Source organism: Rhinolophus sinicus, chromosome 1 (genome assembly GCF_057876585.1).
Source record: "Rhinolophus sinicus isolate RSI-liver-muscle chromosome 1, RSI-T2T, whole genome shotgun sequence".
NCBI classification, from domain to species: Eukaryota; Metazoa; Chordata; class Mammalia; order Chiroptera; family Rhinolophidae; genus Rhinolophus; species Rhinolophus sinicus.
Window position 1 is genome coordinate 146,259,664 of NC_142501.1, and position 16,072 is coordinate 146,275,735.

The following is a 16,072-nucleotide window of genomic DNA, read 5'->3' on the forward strand; positions in this document are numbered from 1 at the left end:
TTTATGATTTCAAGATAATTATTTCAAAACGTGATAGGATTTGCTGTCCTGGTTAAGGAAGGTGCTAAACAAAATGACTTTTTCATAATTCCTTCTAACCACCATATGTTATGATCCAATTTCACGTTATTTTTTTGCCCTCAACTCACTCTTGCCTGTTAAAAGCAATACCCAGTCATTGACTACTCATGATGGGTTTCAGATGTGTAATTAATTTAACCCTCTCAACAACTCTGTGAGTTGGGGCTGTTTCCCATTTTACAAAGGTGAAAACTGAGACACAGAAAGGCTGAATAATTTGCCAAAGTCACGAGGCTCAAAAATGGTAGAGCTGGGATTCAAAACTAGGCAATTTGGTTCTAGAACCCAGGCTCTTAACCACTATCCTATATTCCTTATAGGTGACCCAAAATTCCACCTTGACCTATCAATTAACCAACATACAAGTAAGCTACTTGTTGAGGTTGACGGAAATGTGGTAACAGATCCAGTGTTTGCTTTCAATCTCCCCTTCTCAGTCTACATCCAGAGCTTACAGAGCCCTGAGCAGTCAGGCATTTCAGAAATGCAATTGGATGATGACTAGGAGGTTTCTCTAACAACGGAAAGTTACCAACAGAGCTGTTAGGGCTCGAGAGGACCAGCTCCACCCCCTCTCCCCCCACAAGGCCTGGGATCCCTCTGGGCAGAGCTGACTCCTCCCCCATCCTCTTGGCTCAATTCAATGCCTCCTGCCGCAGTTGCTCATTTTTTCTTGTCCCAAATGTAGTTCTCCAGCCCCCATGATTAATGCCTTCTTTTTAGGGTGAGAAAAATGACCTTGCCCACAAAAGTGGGAATCATTCATTCCGTCTATAAGAGAAGCACATGGCAACTTGGCTCCACCAATTCGGAGTATTCCTCTTAGTGGTCTTCTTGCTGAATCCCATCACTTCTTCAAGCAAGGTATTACACTGTCTTATTATTTACTTTTCTTCTTAAAACAAAACAAACTGCAGGTGATCCACTGCATTTTGTGTTGCTAAAATTCACATCCCACTGTACTTCATTAGTAAAAGCCCTTTCTCCCCCACCTTTCAACAGTGCTCGATGAGATGCAAATAGAAATCATTTCAGTTTTCCAGCTGAACAGCCATGAAAAAAAAAAAGAGAAAGAAAGCAGCCCTTGCTTATCTCTGCGTTACACATTAACATGGTCCTCCTTTGCAGAGGCTCTTCAAGGTAAGCACACTTTAAGAAGTCAAATAATTGACAGAATAATTACTCTGGCACTCCAAGGTCAATGCAAATACTGGGATGTAGACTTTAGTTGAATTTGGTACCAAAGCTGCAGTCCTAAGGAACATAATAGAAAATGAAACGCAAAGGAAAAGGGATTTCCCAATTTCTCCGTTAAAATGTGATTGAAAAAAGAAAAATAACAGAGCTCAAAGGAAAGAAAGCTAGCAAGTCAAATTATATGAAATCTTCCAAGTACCTCCTGTCCAGCAATCTCTCCTCCACTGACATCTAATAGTGCTTTGCTCTATCACTCTTATGCTGTTGGTCTCATTAAATAATAGCCATTAATAATAAAAAATACTACTGCCCTTACCTCACCACTAACATTGCCACCGCTACCATTTACTGAGCTTATTAAATGCCAGGCACAGTGCCGGCTCTTCCTTACGTTATTTCAGGTAATTCTCACAAGAATCCAGTGAGGTGGTTATGCTTATTAACCACGTATTACAGATGAGAAGTCAGAGGTTCTGAAAGGTTAAACAGCTCGCACAGAGTCACAGAGCTTATCAGGAGCAGGGCTAGGATTCTATGGTAGGTTTCAGTCCAGAACTTTCATTTTGACTGTGATTCTCAGTTTTCTGCGTAATGGCCCATCATTATGGCTCTTACTATCCCCACAAATGAATGAATGAATGAATGAATGAATGAATGAATGACTGTGAATGACTGAACCAACAAACAAGTGAATGTGTTTCTGAAGGCTAGCTTTTAAAAACAAAGTACTCGCTCCCCCAAAAGCAAGAAATGTCTAAAACTGAGTATGCAAATACTTATGATTAAAAATGAGGTCATTTCTCTACTTGCTTAAAATTCAAAGGAGAAGAACTGACACAACTGCATTCTGCCTACATTGGTCTTGAGTATTCCTGGTCTCAGGGGTAATGGCTGAAATAACAAACTGAGATAGTCAAAAGAATCTTGATTTCAGAAACACGAAGGGTTTTACTAAAGTTAACATCAATGTCTTTTCTTCCAAGACATTTATTTTTCCTACTTTTTATTTAGAATTGGACAGAGAGAATGCTAGTCTTACCCATACCCTGGCTCTTCCATGCAATATACACCTGTCCAAGAAACGTGAGGAGACAACCAAACAGCCAATGGGAAGGAAAGTGCTCACACATTAGTTGGATCAGCACTACCAATGAAAGCGTTTTGGGTCTCGAAAACCATGCTGCGTTCCTTTCTCCTGCCAAGGGGATATCTACGTTGCCTCTCTGGTTTTCGATCTCTCCTTCCTGTCCTAGGCCAACGTTCCTGGAATTCCTCCGGGGGGTTCAAGATGCTGAGAGGTGCCATCTGGAACCTCACCTTTCCTCCCCGGAAGTCAACCCCCATTTCCTCTATAGAGCTTCCCCCTTTTGTCAGCACAGGAAGTGAAAATCCCAGCCTGAGTATTCCAAGTGTGCCTTGAGTGGATGACTTTTGGAGCATTCCTGGACTCAGGGTGGGAACCAGGGAAACTGGCCCCAATGTCCAGCTTCGTTTTAAACTTGCTTGGTAATCACTTTGGAATTGCCCATTCTTCATAGATTCTGTTCCTCTTTTCGGTGGCCCACATCCAGAATCTATGGGTTATAAGTATGAAAGCCTGTCAGGGAATTAAAAATGGCTGCTGTTAAAATGCTTAAGAATTATGAGAGGAGGAAGCTGATGTTTAGATTTATTCTCCTCTATCCCACTCCCACTCACACCACAGACCACATAGTTTCCCTTCAGAAAGGAAAACATTCTTGACTTCTGTTTAAGTGTTTATCAGAAGTTGTCTGGACTTGTAGAGTCTCTGAAGTCACATTTTCATTAGTCACATCCTTCTTGGTGTGTGGGACCCTCATATCAGACAAGGAGGAATGCTTGGACCTTGTGCAGAAATCATTTGGTGCTGGAAGCATCCATTACTACCCAGGCATTTTCACTTATTCTAAACACACGCTGAAGCTGAGCAAAGAACTTGAGCTTCCTGCTGGTGGCAGTTTTGAATAGGTACGAAAAAAACTTCTTGGTTCCTAATGCTGTAGGGTCTTCCTTTGAAAACATAACCCCAGTCAGGGAACCTGGAACCAGTGGAGGCTCTAGGTTCTCAGCAAAAAATAAGGAGCCATTCAGAGTTTTATCCTGGCTCTGAAACACTCCTACATTGCCTTCCTGGGCCTTCGACGTTGACATGTTAGTTTACATACTTTGGATGTTATGTAAGTAGTATGCATCTAACATACCTTGTATCCATGAGCAAAAGGCACTGTATGTAGGACCAACTAGGAGATGCTGGTGTGTATCTAAGAGAAAGGAATGACTAGGGCTACAGAAAGTGTACTGGTGTGGCAGGTAGGATAAGTGGGTTGGGGTACCGCTTCTCACCACGGGCAGGTTACACATTCTACTTGGTTCTCAGGTTTTTCATCTCTAAAAGAAGAAGGTTGAAGCAATCATCTAGGAGGTCCTTTTGAGGCCAAGAATCACTTCTGATTCTTTGTCTCTAATATTTGAAGTGGAGGAAATGGGTGTAAGCTTCAGCCGAAAGGATATCAGTCACAATAAGAAAGACTTTCCTGAGAGTAAGCATGAGTTTGCAGAGGGATACTCTGGAATTTTTCTTTCTAGATCAGTGTGGGTCCCAAATTCTGGTCTGAGAGAGCTCTTTTTCTACCGTTATCTTTAGAGCTATCATGTCTGAAATCTCTTAGATGGGGATGACATAGGGACGTGGGCAGGGACAGTTAATGGAAAACAGCATAGAGGTTCTTTAAAAGATTCAAAATAGAACTACCATATGATCCAGATATTCTACTTTTGGAGGAAATGAAAACACTAACTTGAAAAGCTGTCTGTATCTCTATGTTCATTGCAGCATTATTCACAATAGCCAAAACATGAAAACAACCTAAGTGTCCATCAACAGACGAATTAATACAGAAAATGTGGAGTGTATATATACATATACACACACAATGAAATATCATTCAGTCATAAAAAGGAAATCTTGCCTTTTGCAATAAAATGGATAGACCCTGAAGGCATTATGCTAAGTGAAATAAGTCAGAAAGAGAAAGGCAAATATTATATGATCTCACTTATAAGTGGAGTTTAAAACAAACAACCAAACAAAAACTGAACTCACAGATACAGAGAATAGATTGATGGTTGCCAGAGGTGGGGGGTGTGGGGCTGTGCAAAACAGGTGAAAGGGGTCAAAAGATATAAAAATTCCAGTTATAAATAAATAAGTCATGGGGATAATGTACAGCATGGTGACTACAGTTAATTATCTATTTGTAAGTTGCTGAGACACTAGATCTTAAAAGTTGTCATCACAAGAAAAAAAGTTTGTAACTGTGTGGTAAAGGATGTTAACTAAATTTGTGGTGATCATTTTGCAACATATACAAATATCAGATCATTATATTGTACACCTGAAACTAATGTTATATGTCAATTATATCTCAATTAAAAAAACTTTAATAAAAATGTTTACATGCATCATTATGTAACATGATTAAGCTATTATTAAAACTGTTGGGGTTGGAAGGAATCTTAGAGTCATTTAGTCCAGTCCTCAAACTAGATACAAAAGTCTTCTCTCCAACAGCTATGGTTCTCTGCCTGAATACTTCCAGAAACCCTCACCCAAGGTTCCCAAATCCATTGCTGAATCACTGTTATTGTTATAAAGTCTTTCCTTAGATGAACTGAAAATCAGCCTTCCTGAAACTTCCACCATTGATGATGGTTTCGCCCTCCAAGTCATCATGGAATTAAACTGTTTTTCCACATGATGTTTAAAAAAAGTACATGCTCATCATAACAATTCAAACAATAGGCAAGTGTATAAAGAGGCAGTAAATTGTTCACTTTAATCTCACAATAATTCTAACCTCCCCAAATAACCTACATTAACAGTTTATACATACATAGACTTTTTTCATTTTCTGTTTTTAATTAAGAATTTCATACCAATTACCCTACAAATAGCCTTTTATCCGTGAACAAGCAATATATCATATCGATCTTATTAGGTCAATACACATAATTCAAATTTATTTTTTTCAACAGCTGCAAAATATTGCATAACATGGGTGTATTTCTTTGAGAACATTCAGGATATTTCAATTTTTTTCTATATACAAACTATGACATAATAAATATTCTTATACATATGTCCTTATGTATTAGTACTTTTGTTTCTGTAGAAAAGGTTCCCTAAAATGTGATTTCTGAGTCAAAGGATATGTATGACATTGTTTAATTGTAACAGACACTGCAAGATTACTTTCAAAAAGGTTGTTAGGTATTTTTGGACTTGGCAATAGCACATGAGGGTGCTCATTTCCTCACACATTTCCCAGCAGTGGGAATGGGGAATTTTAAAAAATTAGGCCAAGCTGAAAGGGAAACACTGTACGTCATTGTCCTAATTGCACTTTTGGGACTACTTGTGAGGTTGAGCAACTCTTCACATATTTATTGGCCATTTGCAGTTGCTCTCCTTTTAATTTACTATTTGTAACTTTTGCTCATTTTCCTATTGGGTTATTTAACAATTTATATGACCTCTTGTTTATTACACATATTTACTCTTTATCATATATTTTGCAAATAATTCTCCAGGCATCACCGTCTTTCAGTTTTGTTTATGGCCATTTGTTTATGGTATTGGTTGCTGTATGGCTTGTAAGCTCTGAGAGCTGTGATGTGTAGTGCACTACTGTATCTTCAGCATTGAGAAGGTGCCTGGCACATAGTATGTTCTCAATAAAAATAACGAATGAATGAATGAATGAATGAATGAGTATTTAAGCTTAAAGTTTTCATGTAGCTAAGTCTGTCAATCTTTTCCTTTATCGTTTCTGGGTTATCAGAATATCTCTATTTTATTAGTTTTACTTTTTCACAATTAGTCCTGCAATCCACCTAAAATTTCTTATTAAATTTTTTTTTCTCTTTGGAGACTTAATCCATCTTGAATTTGTTTTGCATATGGTGTGAAGCAGGGTAAACTCATCTTGAACTTTAGCCACTACTTTGTATAAAAAGCATTACATAAAATGTAAATTCTTTTTAGCATTTATTTTAAGATGTTCTATACATTAAAATGTAAATACACCCTACTATCCATTTTACATGATATTAAAATATCTAAAATTAATTAACCACAAAATAAAGATGGAGAGTGCTTTACTGACACTTAATTTTGCTCAGATTTCTGTTTAATTATATATAATCACTTTTGTCTCAATTATTATACCAACCAACTCGGAGGCTAGATTATCAAGGATTCTATTTATATATAAAAAATTTATGTTGCTTAAATCACATCTACTCTAATAAAATTTTGAATTGTATATCATTTATTTAACAGCAGTACATCCTGGATTCACCGAACAAATTACTGAAATTCCAATATTAGAAAAAATCCATTTAGTCAGAAATGATGTACTTTTTATAAAAATAATGAAAAAATATAGACATGCGGCAGTATGCAATGAACCCAGTATTATACATAGTTGAACATTTTGAGAAGAAATCACATGTTTATGCATTATAATTCTGAAGTATGTTAGCAGTTTGAAATTTTCCTAAGATTTTTTTTTTTTTTTAAGGTGAGAACATTTCCACCCTCTTCCATGAAGTCTTCCTAGTTGGAAGTGATGGCTCCTTTTTCTGTACTTGTCTAGTGGTTCTTTTGTACACCACTGACAGGGCACTGCTCACAAAATAGTCTGCAAGCAAACCTAAGTGGCCTCCATTATTCAATTTTTTTTTAACTCTATTTTCTTGTGGCATAAAGAGCTGCTGTCAAAAGGTCTGACGGTATTTTTTCCCTTTAGAAGTCAGTTTCTCTTTTTAACCCAGATGCTTCAAGGATTTTTTTTTCTTTTTCCTTTTGAAGTTCAGTAATTTTACTAGAATATGATTTGATGTCTGTCATTCCAGATCAATATTTTTATGTATGCACTCTGCTCTTCCAAAATGTAGTTTTAAATATATATTGTTTTATTTCAGAAGTTTTCTAGAATACAGTTCTAGAATATAGTTTTAAGTATTTAATCTGTTCTCTTGCTTTAAGCTCTTTAGTGACCTCTATTATCCATATGTTAGATCTTCTTTGTATATCTTGAATAGTTATTAATTTTGATCTTTCTTCAGTTTTTTCATTTCTTTTAATTTTAACAATTTTCTTCCTTTTGACCTATTTTTAAAGACTTGTCTGTTGTGATTATATGGTATTGTGTTTCTTCTCTCTAGCTCTAAAATGATTTTGCTTTTTATTTGTAATTATTTCCTGAGCTCTTCACCTCATGTCTGAGTTCTTCTAATTCTGATTTCCATTATTATTTCATATCTTGTATTTTAAAAATATCTTTTAGCTCATTTTGAATAGTTGGTTATAGTTTTCATTTGTTTTTTAGGTATTTCTTTTGGGCATGCTTTCATTGTCTGTAGGGATGTTGTATTCATTCATTCATTCACTCGCTCTCTTTCTTACATGGGACTACTTTCTAGTATGTCATTGACCTTAATCCTTTTCTGTGCTTTTTTTTTTTTTTTAATTTTTTAAAAATTTATTGGGGTGACAATTGTTAGTAAAATTACATAGATTTCAGGGGTACAATTCTGTATTACATCATCTATAAATCCCATTGTGTGTTCACCACCCAGAGTCAGTTCTCCTTCCATCACCATATATTTGATCCCCCTTACCCTCATCTCCCACCCCCCACCATCGTTTCTCGGCCTTTTGGCTAAGATCAAGTGTAGTATTTGTTCTTATCAGTCTGTGCTTATTTTTAAGTAAAATTATTTTTTTCCTGAATTTTTACAAGAAGGTATTGTCCAAGATACTTTTTTCTAACTTCTCTGAGCTCCATTTTTTTACCTGGAAATTTTTTTTTTTTTAATTTTTATATAATTGGTGCTGAGCTGCTCCCTGGAGAATTACTGGACAAGAGATTCAGGTGCTTCTTCAAACTTATTCTCCTTACACAATAAAATTTTGTCACAGGCTTAAATTACAATGATTATCTTTATACTTATTAAAGTCAAGCAGGCTCAAAGACAGAAATCATACCTTATTCATTCCATATCCACCTACAATTCAAAGACTACTTTGCATATATTAGGTAGTCAATAATATTTATTTACATTAATACTATGGTAGTAGACCATAAAAACAGTTTGAATCGTTATCAAAAACCTCCCCACAATCAAAAGCCCAGGACTAGACGTTTTCATGGGTGAAGTCTACCAAACATTCAAAGGAGAATTAAATATCAATTCTTCTCAAACACTTCCAAGAAATAAAAACACTTCCAAGCATTACTCTAATACCAAAATCAGACAAGGACACCACAGGAAAAGAAAATCATAGGCCAATATCCCTGGTGAACATCAACGCAAAAATCCTCAACAAAATATCAGCAAACTGAATTTAACAATACCTTAAAGTGGGATTTATTCCAGGTATGCAAGGTTAGTTCAACATCCACAAATCAATCAATGTGATACACCACATTAACAAAATGAAGGATAAAAATCATATGATCGTCTCAATAGATGCAGAAAAAGCACTTGACAAAATTCAAAATCCTTTCATGATAAAAACTCTGAGCAAACTGGGTACAGAGGGAGTGTACCTCAACCGTATATGACAAGTCCACAGCTAATACCATACTTAATGGTGAAGAAAAGCTGAATGTTCTTTTCTCTAAGATCAGGAACAAGACAAGGATGCTTACTTTCACCACTTTTATTGAACATAATATTGGAAGTCCTAGTCAGAGCAACGAGGCAAGGAAAAAAAATAAAAAGCATCCAAACTGGAAATAAAGTAGTACTCATACATATATGATCAATTAGTTTATCACAAAGGAGCCAAGAATATACAATGTGGAAAGGACAATCTCGTCAACAAATAGTGTGGAGAAAACTGTACAGCAACATGCAAAAGAATGAATCTATATTACACCATACACATAAATCAACTCTCAATGGATTAAAGACTTGAATGTAAGAGCTGAAACCATAAAACCCCTAGAAGAAAACAGGCTTGGTAAGCTTGACATCTTCGTGATAACTTTTGGATTTGACACCCCAAGCAAAGGCAACAAAGGCAAAAAAGCCCAAGTATGATGACATTAAACGAAAAGGCTTCTGCACAGTAAGGAAACTATCAACAAAATTAAAAGGCAGCCTAGTAAATGGGAGAAAATATTTGCAAACCATATATCTGATACGTGCGTAGTATCCATCCTATATAAAGAACTCATACAACTCAATAGCAAAATAAAAAAAAAAGAATCTGAATAGAAATGGGCAGAAGATCTGAATAGTCATGTTTCCAAAGAGGAGATACAGATGGACAACAGATACATGAAAAGGTGCTCGCCACCACTAATCAGCAGGGAAATGCAAATCTAAACCACAATGTGATATCACCTTACACCTGTCAGAATGGCTATTATCAAAGACAAGAAATAGCAAGTGTTGGCAAGGATGTGGAGGAAAGGGAACCTTTGTGCACTGCTGGTAGGAATGTAAACTGGTACAGCCACTGTGGAAAACATTATGGAGGTTCTTCAAAAAATAAAAATAGAACTATCATATGATCCAGAAACTCCACTTTTGGGTATATATCCAAAGAAAATAAAAACACTACTTGAAAAAATATATGCATCCCCATGTTCACTGTGGCATTTATTTACAATAGCCAAGATATTGAAACAACGTAAGTGTCCATCAGTGGATGAATGGATAAAGAAACTGTGGTATGTATACACAAAAGTATATTATTCAGCCATAAAAAAGAATGAAATCTTGACATTTGTGACAATATGGATGGACTTTCAGGGAATAAGTGAAATAAGTCAGACAGAGAAAGAAAATACTGTATGATGTCAGTTATATGAGGAATATAAAAACCAAACAAACAATTACTTCTCCCAAACCCCACCAAGTTCCGATACAGAGAATAGACTGGTGGTTGTCAGTGGGGAGGGGTGGGCAAAACGGGTGAAGGGGGGGTCAAAAGATACAAATATCCAGCTATAAAATAAGTAAGTCCTGGGGATGTAATGTACAGCATGGTGACTATAGTTAATACTGTATTGCACATTTGAAAATTGCTAACAGACTATATCTTAAAAGTTCTCATTACAAGAAAAATATTTTTTTGTAACTCTGGTGATAGATGTTAACTAGACTTATTTTGGAGATCATTTTGCAGTATATATAGATATTGAATCATTATGTTGTACATCAGAAGCTAATATAATATTATATTAAAAAAGAAATTAATACTATGGTAGTGAACTATGTATCTAATTTATCCAAGTTAACTGAAGGTATTTTGAAAAGAGGCTCAAACACACTGCGCATGTTACCCTTGAAGACTCACTTTTGCATGTGTGATGTGTGATGTCTACCAACTGCAATTAACAAGAGAATTCTCATAGATTTAGTGTGATTATATATAATATGTATATGTATATATACATATATATATATATATATATATATATATATATATATATATATACACATTAGTGTGATTATATTTGAAGATTGAAAGCCACAACATAATTTGGCATGATAGCAAATCAGGAGACAGCAAATTGTTGCCAATACTGCTGACTATATACCTAACAGGCAGGCCCCTTCTTCCTTGATGACAAACCAGACGTTTGTTTGAGTCTTCTGTCTCTCATAGGCTATTAGGTTGGTGCAAAAGTAACTGCGGTTTTTGCAAATTATTTTTAACCTTTTAAACTGCAATTACTTTTGCACCGACCTAATAAAAGAAAGTTAATCATCAAGGTGTGAATTATGACTCGTGTCAGCCAATCATGATGTCTCATCGCCCTTGATGGTTCAGGCATGGGCGTGAGACCCAATTCTGACTGATTGGGACCTATCGATAAATCTTCTGAAGCATTTCTTAGAAAAGTTTTCTCTGACAATAGCGTGGAATGCATGAGAAGATAGGACCTCTTCTTTTCTTCTGGTTGTTGATGAGCTGCCTTGCGATCACAGGGAGCTAAACCCCTTCTACACTTTTGTCTGGTCTTCTCCTTCCTTCATCTCTATTGTCTCCTTTCTGCTCAATTTTCCTAGAAGTTTCTCCGTGGTAAAGCCCCCTCTCCTGGAAGGAAGCTCTGGCTGGTCAGTTTTGAGAGTTCAGGGGGCCAAGCCTGCTCCAGCTCCTCCAACTTTTCCGTGGGTCCCTTGCACCTCCCACGAATAGACTGGGGGCACCAGTTTCCAGTGAGCACCGTTGGGATTTTCCTATTATCAGGTCCCTCATCACCTCATTACTTCCCTCTACTTCCTTCCACAAAGCTGCCTGACATCATGAAGGCCTTGAATTGTAGGTGGTTTGTCTCAACCCACTTGTATTTGGGGATTCAAGGGGATGTCTTATTACCTTTCGTGTGGTAAATGTTGCCCATGGGGTTTGGTTTTGGCATCTATTGGCTTTATTTTTATTTTTTAATATTTAAAAATTGTGTTAAAATACACATAACATAAAATTTACCACCTTCAACTATTTTTCAGTGTACAGTGCAGAGTGTTAAGTATATTCAGTTGCTGTGCAACCAATCTCCAGAACTCTTCATCTTTCAAAAGTGAAACTATAAGCATTAAATAATTCCCCATTTCTCCCTTCCCCAGCCCCTGGCAACCACCCTTCTAGTGGCTCTGTTTTTATGAAGGGATTGAATGCAGAAAGCTCAACAAACTGCTGCTGCCATGGCCCCATTACTAAACTGTAACTCCTGGAGACTGGAGTCTGTGTCACATGCCTATGGCACCAGTTCAGCACCTAACACATACAGAATACGCACAGATTTAACCAACGAACGAACCATTCTTAATTCCGGTAGCTTTTGGCAGGGTGATAGGATGCTTTCTTGTACTCATTAAAGTGATTGATGGGTAACATAAAAGTTGCCGTCGTTATCTGGACTAATACCTTCCTAGGTCAATATGCAACATAAGTTTCTAGATGGGAGAACGCTGCCAACTCTTGATTATTCAACTAAAGAAGGGCAGGAGAGGAACAGACTCTCAAATGGATGCTGCTTTTTAAAGTAATTTACATTTTGCCGTGTACAAATTTGTAGTGGCAGATTTCCTTACTAATTATGCATAGTTCACGCTAACATTATAACATAAGTACTCCCTGGACACTACTTGCTGGTAGTGATTTGAAGGGAGATAAGTGGCTGGCCCAGGCGTACATGGGGTGGCCTATTAAAAAGTAAACATTTGACACAGATGTACACAAGGCAGTTAACTAATTGGGCATATTTGAGCGTTGTTGTTACAATAATCAGTGACATCAAAGGGGAAAAAAATCTTACATTCATATAATGCTTACCGTTACAAAGGGCTTTCAAACCTATTATCTCTTTCACTTCCCATAACCCTTTAAAACAGGTCCTAGTAGTTTCATTTTGCAGGTGAGGAAATGGAGGGGCTAGAGAGAGTAACTAACATGCTCCCAGACACACAATTAGTTAATGTATAGTCAGGACTCTTGACTCTTTTCTTAGTGTTTTTTCTTCTTTTTTTTGCAACACTATACCTGAAGAGTGAGGTGATAGGAACTACCTCTTATCTCATGTTGGAGGTAGGCAGGGTATAAATTATAAATATATAAAAACAAAGATTCTGGAATAGTTTGGGCAAGTATAGACCTTCTCCACACAATCCCCAAAGCACGGATTGAAAATATGAAAAAAAAAAAAAGTTACGCTCTTGCTGTCATGTATCATGTAGGTAGTTAGGCTTACATTGATTGTGTCTGTAAACCTCTTTTACCTCTTTTCGGGCAAGCCACTATGCACAGGCTTTCTGTTACTTGGAGCTAAACATATTCCTTACTGATAAGACTACCTGTTGTCTTCTGGGTAATCATTCTTCTTTTCCCTTTCCCCAAATTCAACCACCCCCGTGTATATTGAAGGAACTAATACAGAATAGCACTGTCGCATCAGGTACAGACTCACACACCTAAAAGTATTCACAAACTGAGACATAGCACAAACTACATACAAACTAAACTACATGATGATTCAGAGTACTGCTGAGAAATGTTTCTTCACCTCTTTGCCTAAGAATTTCGTGAGTCTGAGACAAATGTCATGCTTCCATGAGAAACTGACTATTTCCTGCTTTCTTTGGCAGTATCCAGTTAGGCCTCTAGTTCTTATGATACATCCTATTGGTTTGAAGGACGTCTCAGTGGGTCACATTCTCATTCCACAGAGATGTAAAACAGCACACAAAGGCACACATACACAAGGGGACACACACACACGAGAAAACAATGAAATCTCCCCAGGACTCAATTTTATTCAAATTGATTAAATATTTAATTTGTTTTTCAGAAAGTTCTTTTTATGCTCTTCCGTGATGTTTTCTTTTTAGAAAATATATGTGAAAGCATCAATTTATCTGATTTACCTTTTCTAACTTATTTTGCATTCTACTCAGAAAAATTTATGTCACATTGGTTATCTTATTGAGCAAAGCTAACAGAGCCAGGCGGTGTGTGTGCTTTGGGAGTTGGACCATCTATAATTATACAAGTTAATCACAGGCACTTGGAGAATAATTTTATGCTATATTAGACAACTGCCACGGCCAAAACCTTGAATTTATTTTAATTTACTAAAACAACAACTTTAGATTCTCTGGATATTTTTCTTTAAAAACACCCACATGATTTAACAAAACAAACACAAGCATACACTTTTCCATCCATTGGTAGTAATCAGAATAACTGGAGATTGTGGAAATGTAGCATATTAACAATATAGGAAATTTAATGAAAGAGACACAAGTTTAGGAATGAAATGGAAACCCACAGATTAAGAACTGGAACAAAACATCTCTTATGTTTAACTGACCCTGAAACTCTGTTTTAGCTTCCTGTGGCTTTAAATGTAAGTACGTATGCATGGGCCTGTATACATGGCAGCTTACCCGAAATCTTCACTTCAGCTTTACTCGATTCCCATTGATCAGCGCTCTGCTTGGGCACTCTAAGGCAGGAATCTTGGGTGCTGATTTTACAATGTGGGGGTAATACCCCACAGTGTTCTCGTGAGGATTAAAAAGGTGACATACACATGCATGTACGTAAACATTTTTATAAACGATACTGTGCTGTGTTGATTTAAGGCATCGTTAGTATTCCTGTATCCTGGACAAATATGGGAACGATTCTGTCAGAACAATCACGTGCAGCTTCTCCACTTTATCAATATATTCTCAGCACTGCTTAGTTACTGTATTAGTGGGAATAACTGTCTAACAAAGGATTGCTATTGCTGAATGTGCTGAATGTGAAAGGATTTGAAGAAACGAGTGACAAGGCTTTGCCAATCTCTTTAAGGACCCAAGGACACATACAGTAAAATATTGTTTAAGTAGATTCTTTTCCAGTTTGAATAAGTGGAGCAGGCCAGAGGCGCTCCCTGAGAGGTGGAGAGTAACAGTACATCTTACACATGAGATGAAACAAGTGGTCAAGCCATGGTCTCAGTACGTATTATGCACGGAGATGCTGAGAATCAAACATATGGGTATTTGACTGTAGTTGTAAAGGCCAATAGAGCTGTAAGGGCCATTTTTTTTTTTTCCTTCTGTGAGAAAATACTAAAGACAAAACCTCCAAATTTCACAAAGCTTTTACTGTTCACCTCTCATGTAGGTGGCTGCCCATTACAACAGATGTTCTCAAGCTGCTCTAGCAGGAAGGCACATGCTTTTTATGAGCCCCAATTCAATGATGTACAAAGGCATATTCTTTCCAGCTCCCTATTATTTTGAAATATTTTATTGGCCAAATTGGACTTGAACAAAGGAAAAGCATTTTAGGAATCATACAGCCTTTTTGCTCTTGCTAGAAGAGTTCTAGCTGATCTGGACTCAATTCCTGGTACTCGGCAAACTTGGATACAAACTAAATTGGCAGGGCTCTTGGTTTTTGGCCCGTTGTTATAAATTTCACAAAAGGAACGGGGGTGAAGGCACTACTCTCAGTGGTGTCTATGCCATAGGAGAGCAACAGTCACAGGCATAATCCAAGTCTGAAGAGAATTAAAAAGTAATTCCGACTTCATATTGGAATGCTGTGCTTTCGCCTTTTGTTTTCCGCAGAAAATGTGTCTACATTGTTTAGAAGAGGCTAATATTTAAACAGGAATCACCAATATCTATATATACAAATTTTTTTTAAATGTTCATACCTTTGAATCACTAATTCCAATTTGGGATCTATTCTAAAGAAACAATGCAGAAGAAAGATGATCTTTATGTCCAAAGACGTGAATTTAAAGGTTACTCATAACAGAAAAACTGGAGTAAATCATGGTTCATTCCAATGATTATGCAGCATTATAAATGATATTTATAAACTATCTTAAACACATGGAAAACGTTTATGAATGAAAAACAAGATGTAAAAAAAATACAGATAGCACTATCAATTATATAATATATGCCTAGGAAAACACTATACTGAAATACAATAAAATATGGAGTGGATGTAATGAAAATACTTATAATAATTGTCTTTGATGTCAATGATTTCTACAAATTTCAATGTTTATGTTTTTCACCAATAACAAAAAAGATCTTTATTTAAAGGAAATTAAATTAGCTCACATTCCCACAACACACAGAAACTGCACTGCAGCTGAAATTAACTAACAAGAATATGTAAGTCTAGGATTTAAAACCCATTGTGGTTTGTCCAAACAGCTAGACATCTGACAAAGGATCA

The 16,072-nt window shown here is 36.6% G+C and overlaps 1 protein-coding gene, 1 long non-coding RNA gene and 1 pseudogene across 2 annotated transcripts in view; 2 read left to right on the forward strand and 1 right to left on the reverse strand.

Annotated features, from left to right (window-relative positions):
• Positions 1-16,072, reverse strand: part of IGFBP7 (insulin like growth factor binding protein 7) — a 67,144-nt gene that overhangs the window by 36,178 nt on the left and 14,894 nt on the right. The window lies entirely within an intron of this gene.
• LOC141568317 (uncharacterized) lies at positions 740-7,874 on the forward strand. Its single transcript, XR_012491446.2, has 3 exons — positions 740-945; positions 1,084-1,221; positions 2,290-7,874. It is a non-coding gene; the product is annotated as an uncharacterized LOC141568317 (long non-coding RNA).
• On the forward strand, positions 8,005-8,117 carry LOC141570316 (U2 spliceosomal RNA; annotated as a pseudogene).